Here is a 21535-nt window from a genome sequence, read left to right as displayed (position 1 = left end):
CTACTTGATTCAAACAGATATTTGTACACCCATGTTTACTGCAGCATTATTCACAATAGCCTAAAGGTAAAAACCCAACTGTCTATTGATGGATGAATAAACAAAGTGTAGCATATAGACACTATGGAATATTATCCCACCTTAAAAAGGAATTAAATTCTGAAACATACTATATCAGAGGGGAACCTTGAAGACATTATGCTAAGTGAAATAAGCCAGTCATAAAAGGACAAATGTTGCAAGATTCCACTTATATGAAGAACCTAGAGGAGTCACAGTCATAGGGACAGGAAAATAGAATAGTGCTACTAGGCACTGGGAGAGGGGGTGATGGGTAGTTATTTAGAGGGTACTGAGTTTCTGTTTTGCAAGATGAAAAAGTTCAGGAGCTGGAGGGTGGTGATGATTGTATAACAATATGAATGTATTTAATATCACTGAATTGTCCATGTAAAAGTGATTGAGAAGGGGGACGCCTGGGTGACTCAGAGGGTTAAGTGTCTGCCTTTCACTTGGGTCCTGATCTCTGGATCTTGGGATTAAGCCCCATGTCAAGCTCCCAGCTCAGGGAGGGAGTCTGCTTCTGCGTCTTTCCCCTATTCATGCTCTCTCTCTCTCACTCTCTCAAGTGAATAAATAAAATCCTTAAAAAAAATAAATAGTAAAGAAAATAAAAGTGGTTGAGAAGGTAAACTCACCACACATTCCTCCACAATAAAAAAGCTTTTTCTCAAGATCACCTATAATACATTTCAACCCACTTTCAAAAACATGAGACCTAGCTCACAATAGATGGTAACATTTGTTGAATGAAATGGAAAGGAGTTAGATTTATCTTCTTCTAAGTCAAAGGAAGCAATTGAAGAACATGAGCTTTAGAAGCAGAAAAATCTAAATTTAAATCCAGGCTGTGGCATTTGTTGGTTGTATTCTCTATGGAAAGTGAACTAACATTTTGAGTCTTGATTTCTTCATCTATACTATAAAGAAAACAACCTTCATCTCATAATGTTGAAAAATGACATAACGTATGTGAAATGCTTAATTACAGTACCTAGTAGTATATTGTATGTGCTCTATGAGCGATAGCTATTGCTATTATCATGATTATTTTTAAACAGCTTTATTGGGATATAATTCGCATATAATGCAATTTACCTATTTTAAAGTACGCAATTTGGGCACCTGGGGGCTCAGTTGTTTAAGCGTCTGCCTTTGGTTCAGGTTATGATCTCAGGGTCCTGGGATCAAGCCCCACATCAGGCTCTCTGCTCCCAGGGAAGTCTGCTTCCCCCTCTCCCACCATCCCCTCATTCTCTCTCTCTCTCTCACCCATTCTCTCTAAAAAAAAATAAATAAAATATTTTTTTAAAGTGTATAATTCAATGGGTTTTTGTATATTTACAGAGTGTGCAACTATCACCATGGTCAATTTAGAACATTTTTATCATCCAGAAAGAAAAACCTGCCCACTAGAAGTCACTCCCTATATCCATATTTTATTCCTTTCTTTTAAATCGAGTTATATATTCTAGATGCAAGTCCTTTATTGGATACATGATTTGCAGATACTTGCTGATGTTCTGTGAAGTGTCTTTTCATATTCTTAATGGTGGCCTTGGAAACACAGAAGTTTTTAATTTTGATGAAGTCAAGTTTATCTATTTATGTTTGTGCTTTTGTTATCATATTGAAGAAAGCTTTCCCTAATCCAAGATCTGTGAGGATTTACTGCTGTATTTTCTTCTAAGAGTTTTCTAGTTTTAGCTCTTATGTCTAGGTCTATGACTTATTTTGAGCTAACTTTTGTGTCATGTAACTGCATTCTTGTGCATGTGAATGTCCAGTTGTCTAGAACCATTTATTGAAAAACACTTCTTTTCCTGTTGAATATCACGCTTGTCAAAAATCAGTTGGCCAGAGATGTATGGGTTTCCTTCTGTGTTCTCTAGTTCTCTGATCTATATGTCTCTCATTAAGCCAGTATTATACTGTCATGATCACAGTAGTTTTTGTGGTAAGTTTTAAAAAATTAGTTAAGTGTGGGTGCTCCAACTTTATTTTCCTTTTTCAAGGTTGTGTTGCCTCTTCCAGGTCCCCTAATGAATTTTTAACTTCAGTTATTGAAGTGTCCTGACTCCAGAACTTCCATTGGTTCTTTTATAAATTTTCTTTACTGAGATTCTCTCCTTAGTGAGACACTGTCATCAGACCTTCTTTTTACCACTTTAAACATGGTTTCCTATATTTCTTTGACCATATTTGTAACACTTGCTTTGAAGTCTTTGTCTGCTAAGTCTGACATCTGAGCCCCCTCAAAGGCAGTTTCTGATATCTGATTTTTTTTTCTTGTATATAGGTCATACATTCCTGTGTCTTTGTGTGTATCATAATTTTCTTTGAAAACAGCATATTTGAGGTAACTTTCAATATAGGTTCCTTTCCACTCTGGGGTTTGTTGTTGTTGTTTGTTTGCTAACTTGTTCAGTGACTTGGCTGGACTATTCTAATAGTCAATTCCCTCATAGCATGCACTCAGATGTTACTCCTGAGAGGGTACACCCTTGGATATGTGTCCTGTCTCTCTGGGATGACAGTGGTCTTAACGAGACTTGTCTCCTGGGGCACCTGGGTGGTTCAGTCAGTTAAGTGTCTGACTTTGGCTCAGGTCATGATCTCAGGGTCCTGGGATCGAGCCCCTTGTCAGCAGGGAGTCTGCTTCTGTCTCTCCCTCTGGCCTCCCTCTGCTTGTGCTCTCTCTTTCAAATAAATAAATAAAATCTGAAAAAAACTTAAACCAACAAGACTTTGTCCCTTTACCTGATTTCTCTGTTAACTTGTCTGCCTCCTGTAGTATCTCACATCTAATTGTTAGCCTCCACCAGCTGCTGGCTGGTTATTCCACTGGGTTTAACATTGTCTTGGGTGTACACTGCTCCACAGTCTTGTCGAACTAAATCTAAGCCCCTTTCCAGGGGTAATCTTCAAGGTTTATTCCATCCAAGAGGGCTCTCTACAGCTGTCTCCTTCCCTGATTCTCTCTAATTTACATCTAGCCAGTTGGCAGTTTAACTTCTTGCTCAAATGGAGCTCCCAGACTCCTCTTAGCTGTTTACCAACAAAATTTCCATTGTTTTCAAGAATACCTTATGCTTGAAGTTCTCCACATTGTATTCCAAATAAAGTCAGTTTCCATGGAGGTGAGCTTTGGAGATCTCTGTTCTTATGGCTTGCTGCTTCTCCTAGGCAAAACCACTGCTCCAGAACATGAAGAGTGTGGGCAGGCACAATGATCTTCTTATCTTGGTGTGATAACAATGCTTTATGAACAGAGTGCTGGACAAGGGCAGTAGCCTCTAGTCTTGTCAGCTTGCCTTCTCCCCATAGAATCTCTACCCTGTGAGCAAGCTGGGGCAAAGGTGATTGAGGCCATAGTTTTTCAGCCTGTTACACCTAGGATAGAGATTATGCCTTATGAGTGGGAGGTGGGTAGAGGCAATGAGCACCAAACCTCTCAGCTAATCTTTCTTGGAATAGAGCATTTGCAACATGAAGCTGGAGGGGATGAGAATCAGGAATCAGGACCCCTCTGCAGAATAAATGTGGGGTGCGGGGGGGTGGGGAAGGAAAAGTCAGAGAGGACACCAAGGTGATTCTAATATGGAAGAGGATGGGTGAGTCTGATGTAGATCTCTTGAGACCGTGGTAACAGATCTATTTGAGGGAAAGGGCAAATAGTGCATTGTGACCAGAAAACTAGGACTGTAGAGTAGGTGAAAGGTCAAGCTTTGTAGGCAAGGAACTTTGCAGTCATACATTTTGTGTAACACTTTGCAATGTTGCCCACACACAAGATAGCAGAAGTCATGAGAATAGATAAGTTCCAGAGAGAGAGAAAAGCAGACCAGGTCACCTTAAATGTGAGAGAACAGAACTTCAAGCAGGCAGGAAAGAGGGAGATTGAAAAGTCATCACAAAAAGGTAGAAATAATGAGAGCTAACACTTATTAACCCTTACTAGGAGCCAGGCATTGTTTTTATAGCTTGACATGTTTTCTTCCATTTAATCCTCACAGTAATGCCACAGGGTTGGTATTAATTATCCCCATTTTTCAGATCAGAAAACTAAGACTAGAGAGTTGAACTAATGGGTTTAAGGTCACATGGGTGGTATGCAATAGAGTCCAAATTAAAACCTAAGCAGTGAAGAACGTAACTTTTATTCCCAAGTGTGCACCTCAGAAAAAATGTGCATACACCAGTGTTCATGGTGGTACTATTTGTAATTGCCTAAGACTATAAATCAGCCCTCATGTCCATCAACATTGTAGCATCTTCATATTCAATGGAATATTATACAGCAGTGAAAATGTAAACCCATTGCTAGAAGCAACAACATGGACATAATGTGGAGCAAAAGAAGCCAGTCACAATTTCTATTGTATGATTCTATTTATTGTGTGAGTCTACTTATATTGAGGCAAAATGAATCTATAGTGTGAATGAGTCAGGTCACCTCTGTGGGGTAGCAGAGACCAGGAGAGGGCATGAGGAGGAGGTCCAGTAATGTTTTGTTTCCTGAGCTGGGTGGGGTTACACGGGTGTGTTCACTTATGAAAATTCACCAGGCTGCACACTTACAATTCATGTGCTTTTCTGTGGCTAGCTAACACTTCACTACAAAGTCTCCTAAAACAAAAGAAAGCTGTGTGATTTGAGGAAATACCCTTTTAACCACAGAGCTGTCAAGATGGCAGCTGTCCTGTTTCCTCTTCAATGAATGAAATGCAAAGAAAAATGCAGAGAGGATTCCATAAAATTGTACATTTAAAAGAAGTTTAAGAAGCTAATTTTTTTTTTACCAAATGCAACATATGGGACTTGTGAGCATCGTTATTAAAACAACTGGAAAAAAATCAAAATAATGAAACAAAAACAAAACAAAACAAAACAAAAAACAAAATAATGAAACAATCAGAGACTTTGAACACATTGCATCTCGGATAACTTTAAGGTATTGTTGATTTTAGGTATATTAATTGTATTCTGATGGTTTTTTAAAGGCTTTATATTCCAGAGGTACATAGTAACATGTTTATGAGTCAAATGATGTAGCACTGGGATTTGCTTCAAAAAGGCATCTGCCTTTGGCTCAGGTCATGGTCCTGGAGTCCTGGGATCAAGCCCCACGTCAGGCTCCCTGTTCAGTAGGGAGTCTGCTTCTCCCTCTCCCTCTGCTCCTCCTCCCTGTTCGTGCTCCCTCTCAAATAACTAAATAAAATATTTTTTAAAAATACATTTTTAAATAAGAAGGTTTTTTTTAAGATTCTATTTATTTATTTGAGAGAGAGAGAGAGAGAGCACAAGCAGAGGGAGAGAGAGAGAGAGAAGCAGACTTCCCACTGAGCAGGGAGCCTGATGAAAGAATTGATCCCAGGACCCTTGGACCAGGACTGGAGCCAAAGGCAGACACTCAACCGACTGAACCACTCAGGCACCCCAAATAAAAAGGTTTTTTAAAAAGAAGAAAACTAACATTAAGGGTGCCAGCAAAGTAATTGATTTCCATGGCTCCATATTTTTAAGTTTGTTTCTCCACTGAGATGGAGAGATCGCAGGTACCCGATTATGGATACCAAGGGAGGAGGGAATGTTCTTGCAATGCCCATGGCTATGGTTCTATTTCTCCCCGCACTGCTCCACTGGAATGGTTCTGGCGCAGGTCACCATGACTCCCCCCACTCACTGCCACACCTACCAGTTAGTTTTCATTTCCCCCTACTTGACTTCTTGGTAGCCTGGGACTCTAGTGGCGGGCACCCCTGCTCTCTTCTTCCTCCCTGTTAGTCTACATTACAGACCTTTCTTCCCGAAGCTGACTCAGCCATGTGTTCTGACCTCCACCTTTCTACCCCATACACTCTTCTCAAGTACTTTCATCTCCTCCATGTAGCTCAAGTTGCTGCCAGGCTGTCTTCCTAAAATGCAATTTTGATCACTTGACTCCCTTGTTAAAACCCAGGAGCGCTTCCCATTCCCCAGGGACCATGTTCTACCCTTTCTCAGAGGCACAGAAGGACTTTCAGTATCTCTTTGAACTCCACCTCCTTTCCAACTACCTCCCAGTCTTCCTCCTTCCATTCCCCTTCACACCTTCTATGTCCACCTGTTACATCACCAACACTTCTGGAATGTGCCATGCTATTTCTTGCTCCCATACCTTTGACTCCATCTGGAATACCCACCGATACACTACCTCACCTGGAAAACTCTACTCATCCTTTGGGACTCTGCTACAGGGCCATTTCACGTGTAAAGCCTTTCCTCATCTTTCTGTGGAGTTCATTCATTCAGTCAATCATTTATTAATTCATTCAAAAGATATTTATGCTCAGGGCCCTATGCTAAGGTTGGGTGCTGAGGTCAAGAACCTACAGGGACACCTGGGTGGCTCAATAGGTTAAGTGCTTTTGGCTCAGGTCATAATCCCAGAGTCCTGTGGTCAAGCCCTGGGTCAGGCTCCCTGCTCAGCAGAGTCTGCTACTTACTCTTCTTCTGCCCCTCCCCCTTCTCAAAATAAATAAAACTAAAAAAAAAAGAAAGAAAGAAAAAAAAAAAGAACCCACATAGTTCACACTTTACATCAAGGCTCTTATCTCACCAATAGTATTGACTTACTTGTATAATAGCCAGTCTTACACTTACACCCCACCCCTTGAGGTCAAAGATGGTGACTTACTCATCTTTATACCCCAGTGATAGTAAGCACTAAATACGTTTGTTCAGTTGAATTGAAGGAGAGCAGTCACTGAGAAAAGGCCTTTGGGTTTGACTATCCAAACACTCTTGATAGTCTTTGGGTGTCTATGGAGTAAAGTTCAGGATCAAGGGTGGACAGAAGGGCAGCCCCTGTGGCGCAGTGGTTTAGTGCTGCCTGCAGCCTGGGGTGTGATCCTGGAGACCCAGGATCGGGTCCCACGTTGGGCTCCCTTCATGGAGCCTGCTTCTCCCTCTGCCTGTGTCTCTCCCTCTCTCTCTCTCTCTCTCTCTGTCTCTATGAATAAAAAAAAAAAAGTGTGGACAGAAGAAGCCCTTTCCTTCTTGGAAACAAGAGGGCAGCAAGATTGAGTGATGAGGGTGTTCAGAGTATTTTAAAAGGCATTGGGAAGAGCAAATAGGAAATAGACTTCAGATGCTGGTAAGGGGTGCCTGGCTGGCTCAGCAGATGGAGCCTATGACTCTTGATCTTGGGGTTGAGAGTTCCAGTCCTACATTGGGTGTAGAGATAACTTAAAAACAGAATCTTTTCTTAAAAGGAAAAAAAAGGATGCTAGTGAGAGGAGGCAACCATTCAGAAACAAAATGACAAAGGAGACAAGGTTTGCTTTTTTTTTTGGTTGTGGGTGGAATGGGAAGGTGGGCCTTGGACAGGCCCAGAGACAGCATTGATGAAAAGGGGGAGTAGTCATTGTGGTCCCCTGGTGTGCCTGTGTCAAACTACATTCTTTGCATCTTTTCTTTTTAAGTTTCTTTTTATTTATTTTTAAGTAACCCCCATGCCCAAGGTTGGGCTTGAGCTTACACCTCCGAGATTGAGAGTTGCATGCTCTCCCAACTGAGCCAGCCAGATGCCCCTGTCTTCATTTTTACTTAATCCTCACAGTATTTGTATTTGGGTGAAGAGATTGGCTCAACGTATGTCAGTGACTCTCCACCCTGTCTACACATCAGAATCACTGGAGGAACTTGTAAAAACATGGTTCTGGGTCTCTTGGCTTTTCTGGTTTAATCTGATCTGGGATAGAACACTGGTATCTGAATTTTTGAAGTCCTTCAGGTGATTCTGTTGTACAGTCAGAGGGAGAGCAAACAAGGAATCTGTCAGTGCACTTGCTGGGATGGAATTTAACTCCTGTGGCCTGATTCCAAAGCCTACACATTCCCCCTAGAGCTGTGGTTCTCAATGTGTGGTCTCTGGAATGCTTCTAGCAAGCGGAGACCCACTTACTTGTTAACCTACTAAATCAGAACTCTGGGGTGGAGCCCAGCAATCTAGTTTGACAAGCCCTCCACAGAGCTCTGATGTTCATTCAAGTTTGAGAAGACTGGAAGACTTGCTCCACAAATGTGCAGCATCAGCATCAGCTGGGAGCCTGTTAGAAATGCAGAACCTTTGGCGCCTGCCTTTGGCCCAGGGCGCAATCCTGGAGACCCGGGATCGAATCCCACGTCAGGCTCCCGGTACATGGAGCCTGCTTCTCCCTCTGCCTGTGTCTCTGCCTCTCTCTCTCTCTCTCTCTCTCTCTGTGTGACTATTATAAAAAAAAAAAAAAAAAAAAGAAATGCAGAACCTTAGGCCCTATCCCACACTGACTAAATAAGAATCTGTGTTTGGCAAGACCCTTGAGTGCTTCATACGTGCATTTAAGTTGGACAAGCACTACCTTAAACCAGTAGCTCCCAAATGTGGCAAACAGAATTAACTCAGGAGCTTTTTGTTTGCAAGTACAAATTCCCAGCGCCCCTGGCTCAGTTGGAAGAGTATGCAACTCTCTGTCTTGGGGTCATGAGTTCAAGCTCATGGGTGGGGTGTAGAGCTTACTTAAAAAAAAAAAAGGATACAGACTCCTGCTTTGCCTCTGAGAAAACACCAAATGGTGGATGGTGCTGGCCCTGTGGTTGGGCCTTGGCAGGAGGCCCTGGCGGCTTCCACAGAGGCTTTGGCAGCAGCACGCAAGGCAGGGTCTCTCCCCGGAGCTGAAAGAGTCAAGGCTGAGCACCAAGAGTGGATCCCTATCACCATATTGGGTCAAGGACACAAAAATCAGGTCCCTGGAGGAGATCTATCTCTTCTCCTTGTCCATAAAGGAATCTGAGATCTTTCCTGGGGGAAAGACTGACTTTTCCTGGGGGCATCCCTCGGATGAGACCTTAAAGAATATGCCTGTGCAGAAGCAAACCCCGCGCTGGCCAATGACCAGGTTCAAGGCATTTGTTGCCTTCAGAGACTACATTGGTCTGGGTGTTCAGTGCTCCAAGCACATAGCCATGGCCACCCATGGGGCCATCATCTTGGGCAAGCTTTCCATTATCCATGTGTAGTGAGGCTACTGGGAAAACAGGATGATCAAACTCCATAGTGTCTCATGCAAGGTGACTAGCTGCTGTGCTCTGTGCTGGTGCGCCTCATCCCCAACACCAGGGGCATGGCACTGTCTCAGCCCTTGTGTCCAAGAAGCTACTGATGATGGCAGGTGTTGATGATGGCTACCCCTCAGCCAGGGGCTTCATTGCCACCATGGGCAACTTTGCCAAGACCCCTTTTGATGCCATTCCCAAGAACTACAGAATGAGACTGTGTTCACCAAGGCTCCCTATCAGGAATTCACTGACATCTTGTAGAGACCCACACTGAGGAGTCTCCTTGTGGAGGGTCCAGGCTCCATCTGTGACCACCACATAGTTTTATACAAGAAAAATGAAAATGAATTAAAGCCTCATAAAAAAAAATAGGGGCCCCTGGCCGGCTCAGTTGGTAAAGCATGCAACTCTTGATCTCCGGATCATGAGTTCAAGCCCTGTGTTGAGTGTAGAGATGACTTAAAAAAAATCAGCGGTGCTTGGGTGGCTCAGTCGGTGACCTCTGCCTTTAGCTGGGGTCATAGACTCCAGGTCTGGGACTCCCGCTTGGGGCTCCCTGCTCTGCCCAGAGTCTGTTTCTCTCTCTCCTTCTGCCCCTCTCCCCTGCTTGTGTGTGCTCTCTCTTGCAAATAAATAAATAAATACATAAAATCTTTAAAATAAAATAAAATCTTTAGAAAAAAATAAAATGAAAAAAACCCCACAAATATTAAGTACAAATTCTCTAGGTATCCCACCCAGGTTTCAAATTCATTAGGTTTGAGGTCATGCCTAGGTCCCTTCTTTAAACCTCCCCCCCTCCCATAAATCTGATGATCAGTTCATTTTAGGGACTATTCCATTCCATGATGCTGCCTCTCTGCAGAAGAAGGAATTTTCTGAGTATTTATTCTTATTTTTAAAAAAGATTTAATTTATTTGAAAGAGAGAGAAAGAGAGCGAGCTGGAGTAGGGGGCAGCAGAGGGAGAGGGAGAAGCAGGCTCCCCGCTGAGCAGGGACCCGGAGGTGGGGCCTGACCCCAGATAGTGACCTAAGCCTGAGGCAAAGGCTTAACGGCCTGAGCGCCCCCACCCCCCAGGGGGCCCTCATTATAATTATTTTAAATAGTAACATGTCTAAATTTTCGGGACAAGAACTGAGGCTCCTCAGTCACCCCAAACCTCTCTTCTTCTTTGCCAAGAACCCACATGATGGCAGGAGTGGAGTAGGAGCTGCAGAGGACCTTCCGCAGAGTCACCCACCGCGGGCGGCAGGTTGAGTGGACCTGGACCTCCGGCCTGGACCCGTCCCACCAGCGGCTGCGGCTCACGGCGCCTCCCGGTGGTGGTGGTGGAGGCAGCACTCCCAGGGGTTCCCCTGACCCCCTAGGTGCTGAAGGAGCACCCGTGAGCCGCTGGGCAGCCTGGAGGTGTCTGTAACCGCAAGACCAGGTGGATATCCAGCCTGGGATGATGGGCCACTACCTGGGTGGGTTCTCTATCACCTACAATCCCGTGGAGCACGGTGATGGCAGGGCCCTTACTCCTCCCTCTCCCACCCCCCTCAAGTAGCCTGCTGAGCTGACAAAGGCACAGACTTCTCTAAAAACAAAGCAAAACAAACCTCTTGCCTTGGCCCCACAGAATCTGGAGTGGAAAGAGTTGTGAATCGCAAGACCTTTGGCCCTTTATTCAGGGCCCAAACTCCCTGAGCCCTGTGACCTCCCAAGGGCCCAGCCACATTTTCCAGAGATCAAGGCATCCGGAGGGATGACTACCACCGCTGGGCCAGTCAGAGTCACCCTGCCCTCAGATAGCTGCAGACACTAGAGGGAAACACTTCACCATGGGTCTTGCTCAGACTGTCTGCTGGCCTGCCGGCTCTCTTGGCCTGAAACCAAGAGGTCCTGCTCAGTGGCTCAGCACACGTTTGTATCCATCATTCCTGTTGGGGAGTTGGCTCAGGAAAGGCCTCTGGCACCTCCTGTTTACTTGTCTGAACAGAGAGTAGTGTTCCTGCCATGTCCCAGAAAGGATATAGGGCAGGAGGATGGCTTGCTGCCAAGGATGCCTAGGGTAGGGGTGCCTGGGTAGCTCAGTTGGTTAAGCATTTGATCATGGTCCCAGGGTCCTGGGATTGAGTCCCATATCCGGCTCTCTGCTCAGTGGGGGGTCTGCTTCTCTCTCTGCTGCCCTTTGCCCACCCCTGGCTCATGCTCTCTCTCTCATATAAAATAAATAAAATCTTAAAAAAATAAAAAAGAATGCCCAGGGTAGTGGGTTGAATTTTGTTCTCCAAAAGATATGTTTAGGTCCTTACCCCTGATATCTGTGAGTATAACTTTATTTGGAAGTAGGGTCTTTGTAGGTACATTCAAGTTGGCATCACACTGGGTTAGGGTGAGCCCTAGATCCAATGACAGGTGTGTTGGGTGTAGATATTCCTAAAAAAAATAAACCTTAAAAAAAAAGAGAGAGAAAAGGGAAAGGAAATTTTGAATAGAGAGACAAAGAGAGACATAGAGAAATAGCCCTGGGAGGATAGAGGCGGAGGTTGGAGTGACACACTGCAAGGAAGACCAAGGCTGGCCAGCAACTACCAGAAGTTAGGAGGTGGGGAAGAGATTCTCCTTCATAGCCCTCACAGGGATGGATCATGCCCAAACCTGAAATTTACCCTTCAGAACTATGGGAGCATAAAGTTCTGCTGGTTTTTTTTTATTAAATATTTTATTTATTTATTCACAAGAGACACAGAGAGAGAGAGAGGCAGAGACACAGGCAGAGGGAGAAGCAGGCTCCATGCAGGAAGCCCGATGTGGGACTTGATCCTCAGACTTCAGGATCATGCCCTGGGCTGAAGGCAGGCTCTAAACCACTGAGCCACCCAGGGATCCCCAAGTTCTGTTGTTTTAAGCCACTAGGTTTGTGGTACTTTGTTACAGCAGCTGTCTCCCAGAGGGAAAAATGCTGAATGTTGCAGGACTTTAACCCTTTCCAAAGACAGAATACAGAGCATAGTGTTTGCACACAGATGCTTTTGTGATGCACAGAGCAGATCTGAATTCCAAATTGATCATCCACCAGGCAGTGTCTTTGGATGGAGAGTTGAACTTGAGTTTCCTTATATACAAAACTAGTGAAATTTATTTTTCAGATAACCTATGTAAAGTGCCAGAAACATGGCCAGCTTGAAGTAAATGGTAACTGACACTAACGTACTAGCCCAGACTCCATTCTCTACAATCACCAAGGAAGCTTTCCTTTTCCACAGGGTCTTGCAAAAGGATAGAAGCAGAAGATGTCTGAGGATAACCAAAACTATAATCTGGTTAGGAGGGTGAGGTAAAGGGGGAACCAGAACTTCTCTAAATAATCATGAAAAAGCCTATATTCATTTGGGATAGCAGAAATCATAAGCAGTTATATTGTTTTTAATTAAAGGTCTCCTCAATATAAAAATATAGTGTCTGGGATCACTGTTTGTAGAGAGCACTGGTTTGTGTATTCATTTTACCCTTGAGTTATCTACAGGTTGTTAGGAAAAGAAGCAGGAGGACCTCAGCAGGAAGGAGGAGGCCTCTCCTAGTCTAGAGGAGAGGTCCCCAAAGTGATGAGTTGGGGATACGAGAGTCCATTCTGGACAATTCTGCTGGAACCCTCTAGCATAGTGTTACTCTAGATCTATTATTCAGATTTCAGGAAAATATACTGTGGGAAATCATTGTTCCTGTGGATTTGCCATAATGGTTGGATAAGAATGGGGGTGGAAGGTGGAGGGATCCTAAAGTGATACCAACCTTGTGTGTTGGGGGGAGGGTTCTCACAGATGGAAAGAATTATATATTCATTTTTTAGTAAACTCTATACCCAACGTGTGGCTCAAACCCAGGACTCTGAGATCAATATTTGCATTCTCTATCGAAAGAGTGAGCCAGGTGCCCCAAGAATGAGATATTTTGAGTCTGGAAAGGAAGGCCAGAATCAAGATGCTCATAGCACTCTTGTTCTTTTATCCTGTAAGTGCATATTAGAATCTCATCTCTTGGGGTAGAGGATACATACACCTATGATAAAATTATGGAGAAAAGCATGGGAATAACTAACACAAACTTCAAGATAGTGGAACCTCTGGGGACAGGGCCTCCAGGGTGCTCCTATAGTCCTGATAATGTTCTATTTCTTAAGCAGGTAGTAGGAGTACAAAGGTATCCCTTTTACTATTATCCTTCAAACTTTATATATACATTAAATATTATATATACTCCCATGTATGATATATTTCTCAATAAAAATCTGTAAAGATTGTTCATCACCAAGAGGTTTATTGAGTAAAAATTTGGAACCAATCAAGTATTTATTATCTATAATCTGGTTAAATAACTTAGAGAGCATCTATTTAACAGGATATTAACTAGCCATTAAAAATAATACTCTAGGTGTGCCTGGTTGGCTCAGTCAGTTAAGCATCTGCCTTCGGCTCAGGTCATGATCCCAGGATTCTGGGATTGAGCCCCACGTGGGCTCCTTGCTTAGTGGGGAGTGGGGAGTCCGCTTCTCCCTCTCCCTCTGCTCCTCCTCCCTTCTTGAGCTCTCTCTTTCAAATAAATAAATAAAATCTTAATACTGTAGGGGCATCTGGCTGGCTTAGTTGGTAGAGCATGCAACTCTGGATCTTGGGGTTGTGGATTCAAGCCCGCATTGGGGTAGAGATTACTTAAAAATAAAATCTTTATTTTTTTAAATAAAATCTTTTAAAAATACTGTAATCTTACTTTATTGACATGAAACAATGACCACAATATGTTAAATGAAAAAGGCAGCTTAAAATTACTTATGTACCAAGTGCCCCATTGATGGATGGATAAACAAAGTGTGTACACAATGGAGTATTACTTAGACTTGAAAAGGAGGGAAAGTCTGACACAGGCTACCACATGGATGAAACTTGAAGACATTACATTAAGTGAAATAAGCCAGGCACAAAAAATCAAAATACTCAGATTCCACTCCTATGAGATTCTTAGAGGAGTCCAACTCAGAGAGATAGAAAGTCATAAGGTGGCCACCAGAGACTGGGGCAGGAGGGGAGTGGGGCGTTGGTGTTTCATGGGGACGGAGTTTCAGTTTGGGAAGATGAAAAAGTTCTAGAGGCAGATGGTGATGCTGGTTGCCCAACAGTGTGAATGTACTTAATGTCACTAAACTGTACACTTAAAATGGTTAAAATGGTGGATTTTATGTTTTCTATATTTTGCCACAATAAAAAAAACCCCAGCTATGTGTACAATATGATTATCTCCTCTCTTGTGAGACAGAGAGAGAGGAAATGTATAGGAAAAAATTCTGGCAAGATTTATATCAACATGTCCACAGTAGTTATCTTTTTGGTGGTCAGGTTACAAATGATGTTTATCTTCTTCCTTATACTTCACATTTTTCCGTATATTATGGTTTTTGGCCATGACTAAGTTTTACTTGCCTAATCAGAAAAAAATAAACTTGATTTAAAAAGAAAGGGGGGAATGCCTGGGTGGTGCAATCACTTAAGCATCTGACTCTTGATTTTGGCTCAGGTCATGATCTCTGCAGTTGGGAGATCCAACCCCACATCACGCTCTGCTCTCAGCACAGAGTCTGCTTGAGATTCTCCCTTTCTCTGTCTCTCTCTGCCCCCTCCACTTGCTCTAAATAAATAAATAAATACATGCATACATAAATATCTTTAAAAAGAAAGGGATCCCATGTTCTATCAAGAGGCATTGTGATTGACACAGTCGAATGAACAGGATAAAAATAATTAAAAGGAAATTATCCTTCAATCAAAGTGACTCATCCAGTAAGCAAGAGAAATCGATCAGGTGAGTGGGCCAGCCTCAGATCTCTTCTTTGATGTAGTCATGCCCATCTTACAATCCAAAATCTTCGGAAATGACCCCATTATCTTCTTGCCAGCCTTAGAGCCAACCACCACCCCGAGTCTGTTCCTAAATGGTTTTAAAAAAATCAATTGCTTGACCTCCTCCTGACATACCCCTGGTGCACATCGTGCCCAATCTGAATGGACAACACTGGATCACCTGAACACCCTTCTTTACAACTGTTGTTTTCTTGGACTTGGGTATGGCCTCAGGACTCCACTGTCCTTTCAGCCCTAGGGGCCAACAGATCTCTCTCTTCTGATTTGTGTGCTTTATCCTCCAGAACTCATGTCTTAAAAGTGTAGTCTGGCCACCTGGGTGGCTCAGTGGTTGAGCGTCTGCCTTCAGCTCAGGTCACGATCCCTGGATCTGAGGATTGAGCCCCACATCGGGCTCAGCGGGAGCCCCTCTCCCTCTGCTGCTCCCCCTGCTTGTGCTCTCTTTCTCAAATAAATAAATAAATAAATAAATAAATAAATAAATAAAATCTTTTCTTTTTTTTTTTTAAGCGCAGGCTCTGGCAGACCTGAGCCTCACCCTCGAGAGAGTCCTGCCTGTTCTCCTTCCTCAAGCAAGTGCAGCAGTCACCCCTTGCTGGTGTGGCTTTGCCCTATGATCCGGGGTAGGGGGCTTAGAATTAAAAGTCTTGTAGACACAGCCCTCTGCTCAGCTGGTGAGTAAAACCTTCCAGAGCAACCACTTGGCGATATGAGAGAAGGCCCTGAAAATGTTCATAGCCTTTGAGACTCTGACTTTATAATTCAATTTCCAGGAATATTTCCTTTGGAAATGAAACTGATGGATGAGGATTTATACAGAAATATGAATCAGATCATTTAAATCAGAAAAACAAGAGGAGCAACTTAGATGTCCAAGAGCAGAGAATTGATCAGGCAAATTATGGCATATATAAATTATGGACAGTTGTGCAGGCATGAATATGCTTGCAAAGTATTATTAATGTCATGGAAAAATACTCTTGATCAAAACAATGTATTTGGTATGATTTCAAATGCAAAAAAAGGACATAGAGCAAAAATAGGAAAGAAATACATCAAGATATTGATGATTTGCCTCTGTAGTGAAATAATAGAATCTCCCCCCTGCCATTTGTCTTTATACTTACAGTTTTTGAGTGTTCTATGTGAGTACAAATCACTTTTTTTAAAAAAAGATTTTATTTATTTATTCACGAGATACACAGGGAAGGAGAGGCAGGGACACAGGCAGAGGAAGAAGCAGGCTCCCGGTAGGGAGCCTGATGCGGGACTTGATCCCAGGACCCCAGGAACATGCCCTGAGCCAAAGGCAGACACCCAACCACTGAGGCACCCAGGTGCCTCTTACTTTTATAATCTGAAGGAAAAAAGCCCCACAGACTTCTAGCATGTAGAAGAAAAAATAATCAAAATACACTTGAACTTGGTGTCTTAGTGTGCTATTGTGATTTATAATATGAAACATATATTTGGTCTTTGTCCATGGTTCTGGCATAGAGCTCCTAAAATCATTGGAATTTCCTAAGTAATGAAAGAGGTTAAAGTATCTTTTGTGTGTGTTAATGAGTGACTTTGGGAAGCACTTGAGGGTGGGGGTTGTTTTCCAGGGGAGCCAACCCTGTCATTAGAGAGCTAGAACTTAGAGTCTCACTTTCCAATCTCTCAGGAGGGGAGAAGATTGGAGGTTGAGTTCAATCGCCAATGGCCAATGATTTAACCTGTCACGGGAGCTAATGAGGCCGTCCTAAAAACCCCAAATGAGGGGATTCAGAGAACTTCCAGGTTGAGGAATCAAAATGCTTCCATGGGCAACCATACTGCACTCCAAACTCCACAGGGACAGAAGCTCCTTTGTTTGGGACCTTGTTCTAAGTATTTCTTCACTTGGCTGCTGACTCATATCTTTTAATATCCTTTGTAATAAATTAGTAACCTAGTGAGTAACCAGGTTTATATCTGAGTGTTTTAAGCTGCTCTAGCAAGTTAATGGAACCTAAGGAGATCATGGGAATCTCTATATAATAGAGAGCCAGTTGGTCAGAAGTACAGGATCTGGACTTGTGATTGGCATCTGAAGTGGAGGTTGGTCTTATAGGACTGAGCCCTTTACCTGCACTCTCTCTCCCCTGCAGATCTCTAATTCAGAGGAAATGGCTGAACAAATCCTTTGCTTGGGAGAATTGGTGTTGAAAAGCCAGAGGTAGTTCTCAGGGACAGGAAGGTGGGGCAGGATTGCTTTGTGATGAGAGGCAGCTGCCCTAGTCACATCCCTCTTGGAATGGGAAGGGCTTCATGAATGTCTAAAAAAACTGGTAACCAAGAGCCAAGGCATTGGGAGCCTGAGAGAGGTCCCCAAGCTGTGTTCCTTTGGGGTGGGGGCCCCACTTGGCCTGCAGGGGACAGTGGACTGAGATTTTCCGTCAGCCATGGACAGTGGCTCCTGTGGGTGGGAGGAGGCATGGCAGCTCTACAGTAAGAGACCCAAGTTCCCCTGGGTCTTCTCACTGAGAGTAGTTTGGTGGACTTCCTTTGTGGCAGATTCCTGTCCAATGACAACCTGCCGTCCTACCCCATTTCTACCCCAGTGCTTCATCTTCTCTGGGACAGCATCCGGGACTCTTCTGCCATCTTGCATATCATAGGCTAACCACTCACACTTCTCAAGCCCATCCCTACATGAGAGTCAAATTCCCCAACTCTTATGGTTTGAGAAAATTTTTTTCCCTTTAACTTTATCCAAACCATTACATGCCCTGCGTGGTGACAAGAGATCCAAGGCTTCCTTCACAAGTTGAATTATGACCATCTGACCAACCATATGAATTTTGATCAGAAGTGTGGTTTAGGGAATTAGAACAGGAAGTAATCTGTAGGGTCCCCCCAAGAGACAAATAATAGCCATATAGTTTGGGGCCCTTCCAGGTCTGGCAGGTAGTCAGCCTACGAGCTTGCTCTAGGATGCACATTTTGTTGACATTGCTGGTGGGTGCCTGGTCTGGGTAAGGAGAGGTACCCTCTACCTGAATGTCCTAGCACATGGATATTGGCGGTGCAGTTCCAGGGGGCTGAAATAAGATGGAAAGGGTATGACCAGGCATAGCAGAAAAGAGAGCCCTGCAGAACAAGGAGAGCATGATGGCAGAGAAGAGAAAATTTCCATTTGGCTTTTCAAGCTCCTTGCCATGTCCCCAGAGGACAGTAACTTGGCAGCTATCCGAATGCCTGATCCCTAGTCTTTCTTCATGAATTTTTTATTTCAGGCAAAGAGCCTTATCTCTCACTGGAGCTGCTTCAGGAGCCTGCTTTCCCATCAGCTGGAGACTGGGCAGATGAAGAGTTGCATTAAGGCACGAATTATCTGTCCCTTGAGAAACGAAGGGCACTCTGTGCTTTTGAAAGGACAGCTCCTACCCCTTCCTTCCCCACCCCGGTTACTGTAGGCTTCTATGGTTCATGTAAATGTTAAGTTGCTGTTTTTACTGAGATACTATTGAGGGCTCAGAGAAAAGGTTTTGGGGGGCAACTGCTGTGGTCTCACCTGCAGCAGGCTCTTTCCTGGTGCCACTCATTGAACATCCACGCTAAAACTGAGGAACCAAGGTGGGGGGGGGGGGGCTTGACCTCTCACGATTTAGATTTCTAGGAGTCTAGATGCCTAGGGGCATGCCCAAATGGTGGCGGGGTTAAAGACGTCATCTCTTCCTGCCCCAGAGCAAGAGAAGCCCTGCTCTGTACCTCTTCAGTCTGATCCCTTCACCCCCTGTTATGGGTTGAATAATATCCCCCAAAAGGTATGTTGAAATCCTAACCCCCAGTACTTCAGATTGTGACCTTAGGGGTACCTGGTGGCTCTGTTGGTTAAGCATCTGTCTTTAGCTCAGGTCACGATCTCAAGGTCCTGGGATCGAGTCCCAGATGGTGCTCCCTGCTCAGCGGGGGGTCTGCTTCTCCCTCTGCCACTCCCCTGTTTGTTCTCTCTCTCTGTATCAAATAAATAAGTAAATAAATAAAAATATTTTTTAAAAAAGAATATGACCTTAATTGGAGATAAGATTGCTGTAGATGTAATTAGTTCACATGAATCATGGACATATGAGGAGAGAGCGCCACGTGAACAGAGAGAGATAGAGATGCTGCAGCCGCAAGCTGAAAGCCACAGAACGGCAAGCCACAGATTGCCAATGAGCTACCAGAAACTAGGAAGAGGCAAGCAAGGGTTCTCCCCGTGGGCTTCACAGGGAGCATCGCTTTGCTCCCCCTGGATTTTGGACTTCCAGCCTCCAGATCTGTGAGAAAAAATATTTCTGTTGTCTTACGCCACTCAGTTTGTGGTACCTTATCATGGTAGCACCAGGAAACTAATATACACTCCCAGCCTAGACTCTTGGTACCAGAACCCCAAGTTCCTACCTGATGGTACCATGCCCTCTGCCAAAGCCTGCAGGGCTCTGGGTCTGTCTGTTCTGGGTGTTCCTCACTACCAGTGCTCATGCCCTAGGTCCTCAGAATAGCAAAGGGGTGGCATTTCTTCAGGTCATGGTTATTAGTTGGTTGCTATATATATATATATATATATATATATATATATATATATATTACTATATATAACCAATAATATATATTACTATATATAATATATATATAATATAATATATATATATAATTGGTTATTATATGGGGTGGCTAAAGATTATATGTATGGGCTGGAGTGTCCATAGCCATGCATGCAAGGTTACTCACAATATAGCAAGATCAGGGGTGATTTGAAAAGACAAGGGGTGGATCAAGGGCCAGAGATGGGAAGCGAGGAGCCAATTCTCCCAAGCCACTGTATTCTGACATCAATCCCTAAAGAATCTGAAAAATCTTAAGTCTGAACAATCTGAACCCAGCCTTCTCGGTTGTCATGAAAGGGCATAAATGTCAAGGTGGGTGGATGGAACATAATTTATTTAAGAGCTTATTAGCTTGATTGAATAACTTAAAAGTATTTGGACACAGTGTACATCAGCTTTCACTTGTCCTCTTGCCCAGAGCTCTTGCAGATGTAGTTGGCTTAAAATCTGGAGGTGGGGACCAGGCAATCCTAGTCCCTCTGGTTGAAATGGACTGTGAGCTGCAGGACACAAGCGAGACCTGGCAAGCTAGAGTTTTAGCCCGTGATGCCCTCTGAGTCTATTTTCTTTTACCCAGCTTTTAGGATGGTCTTGTTGGAAGGTTCCAGCTGGGGTTTCATCTCCCTGAGAGGCGGAGAGAGGCCACTGTTGCAGAGGAAGCAGTGCCATCTTGAGGCCAGGTTGGGAATGACAGCAGGAATCTTGGAGTGACCCCAGGGAGGCTTGCCTCTCCAGGAGCCTGATGCATCAGACAGGTGTCCTCTAGGATTCCATACAGCTTTATTAGAGATTCTACTTCTTGTTTTCTTACCCCCAATCCCATTTTCCTCCTAGAACATCCCTGGGCACTCTCAGCTGTTTTCTTATGGTGAAAATCAATCCTGGAAGTTTCCAAGGAATGTGGCCCCTGTGTGACCTCTCTGCTCCTATCCCCAGATAGGGGCCTACCATGCTAATCACCAATCACTGTCACAGTTCAGAGATAAAAGAAGGGAATTAAGTATGAGGAGCTTAGAAGAGCTAATCTGGGGGCAGCCACTGAAGCAGAATTCACATGTTTGCAGAGGGGGTTAAATAACTCTTTCCCCCTTCACTGAGCGTTATTTTAAATTGTACCAATTATAGATTAAACTGGATTGAGTGTGCAAAAATGTTAATGCCTATTTGCCACTATCCCTGGCATTGCTCTCACATCAACCTTGACAGGTAGAGATGGTTACCATCCCCATTTTACAGACAAGGAAACTGAGGCATGGGGAGATTAATGATCTCAAGGCTAGGGAATAGTAAGGGGCTTTGCCGGCTCTGTCTGATTATGTTTTTTGTGTTGTCATTGTTGCACTGTTCTGCAAGCATCTCTGAAAGGATTAAACGTTGAAATTCCTCCTGCCATCTCTGCACTGGGGCATGGCATTCTTTTTTTCTGTTACTTCTTAAAATGTCTCCTACTACATTACTCAAGTTGCAAAATCAATACATAGTTATTGTAACTAGTCAAATATCTCCAACACCATCTCCTGGGGTGAACAGTATTAACAGTTTTGTGAGTTATTTTCCCTACGGAGATACACATAGATGCAAATTTGGAAAAATGCATGTAGAGATTCCCCACCTCCATCTGCAAAATTTAAATCAGAAGCAAAAATCACATTATGCAACTAGTTTGTGACCTACATTTTCACTTAACAATATATCATGATCATTTGTACAAATAATATTCACCCATCTCATCCCTAATAGCAGTCCAAAATTGCCTCGTACAAATGTGCCTTAGGTTATTAAGGCACTCCCCTATTGGTGGATATCTAGGTTGTCCTGGTGATTTGTTCTCTTATCAATAATATTGTGGAGTGCCTGGGGGCTCAGTCAGATAAGCATC

This window comes from Canis aureus, chromosome 2 (genome assembly GCF_053574225.1).
Source record: "Canis aureus isolate CA01 chromosome 2, VMU_Caureus_v.1.0, whole genome shotgun sequence".
Taxonomy (NCBI): Eukaryota; Metazoa; Chordata; class Mammalia; order Carnivora; family Canidae; genus Canis; species Canis aureus.
Note: the sequence above shows the minus strand (reverse complement) of the source record.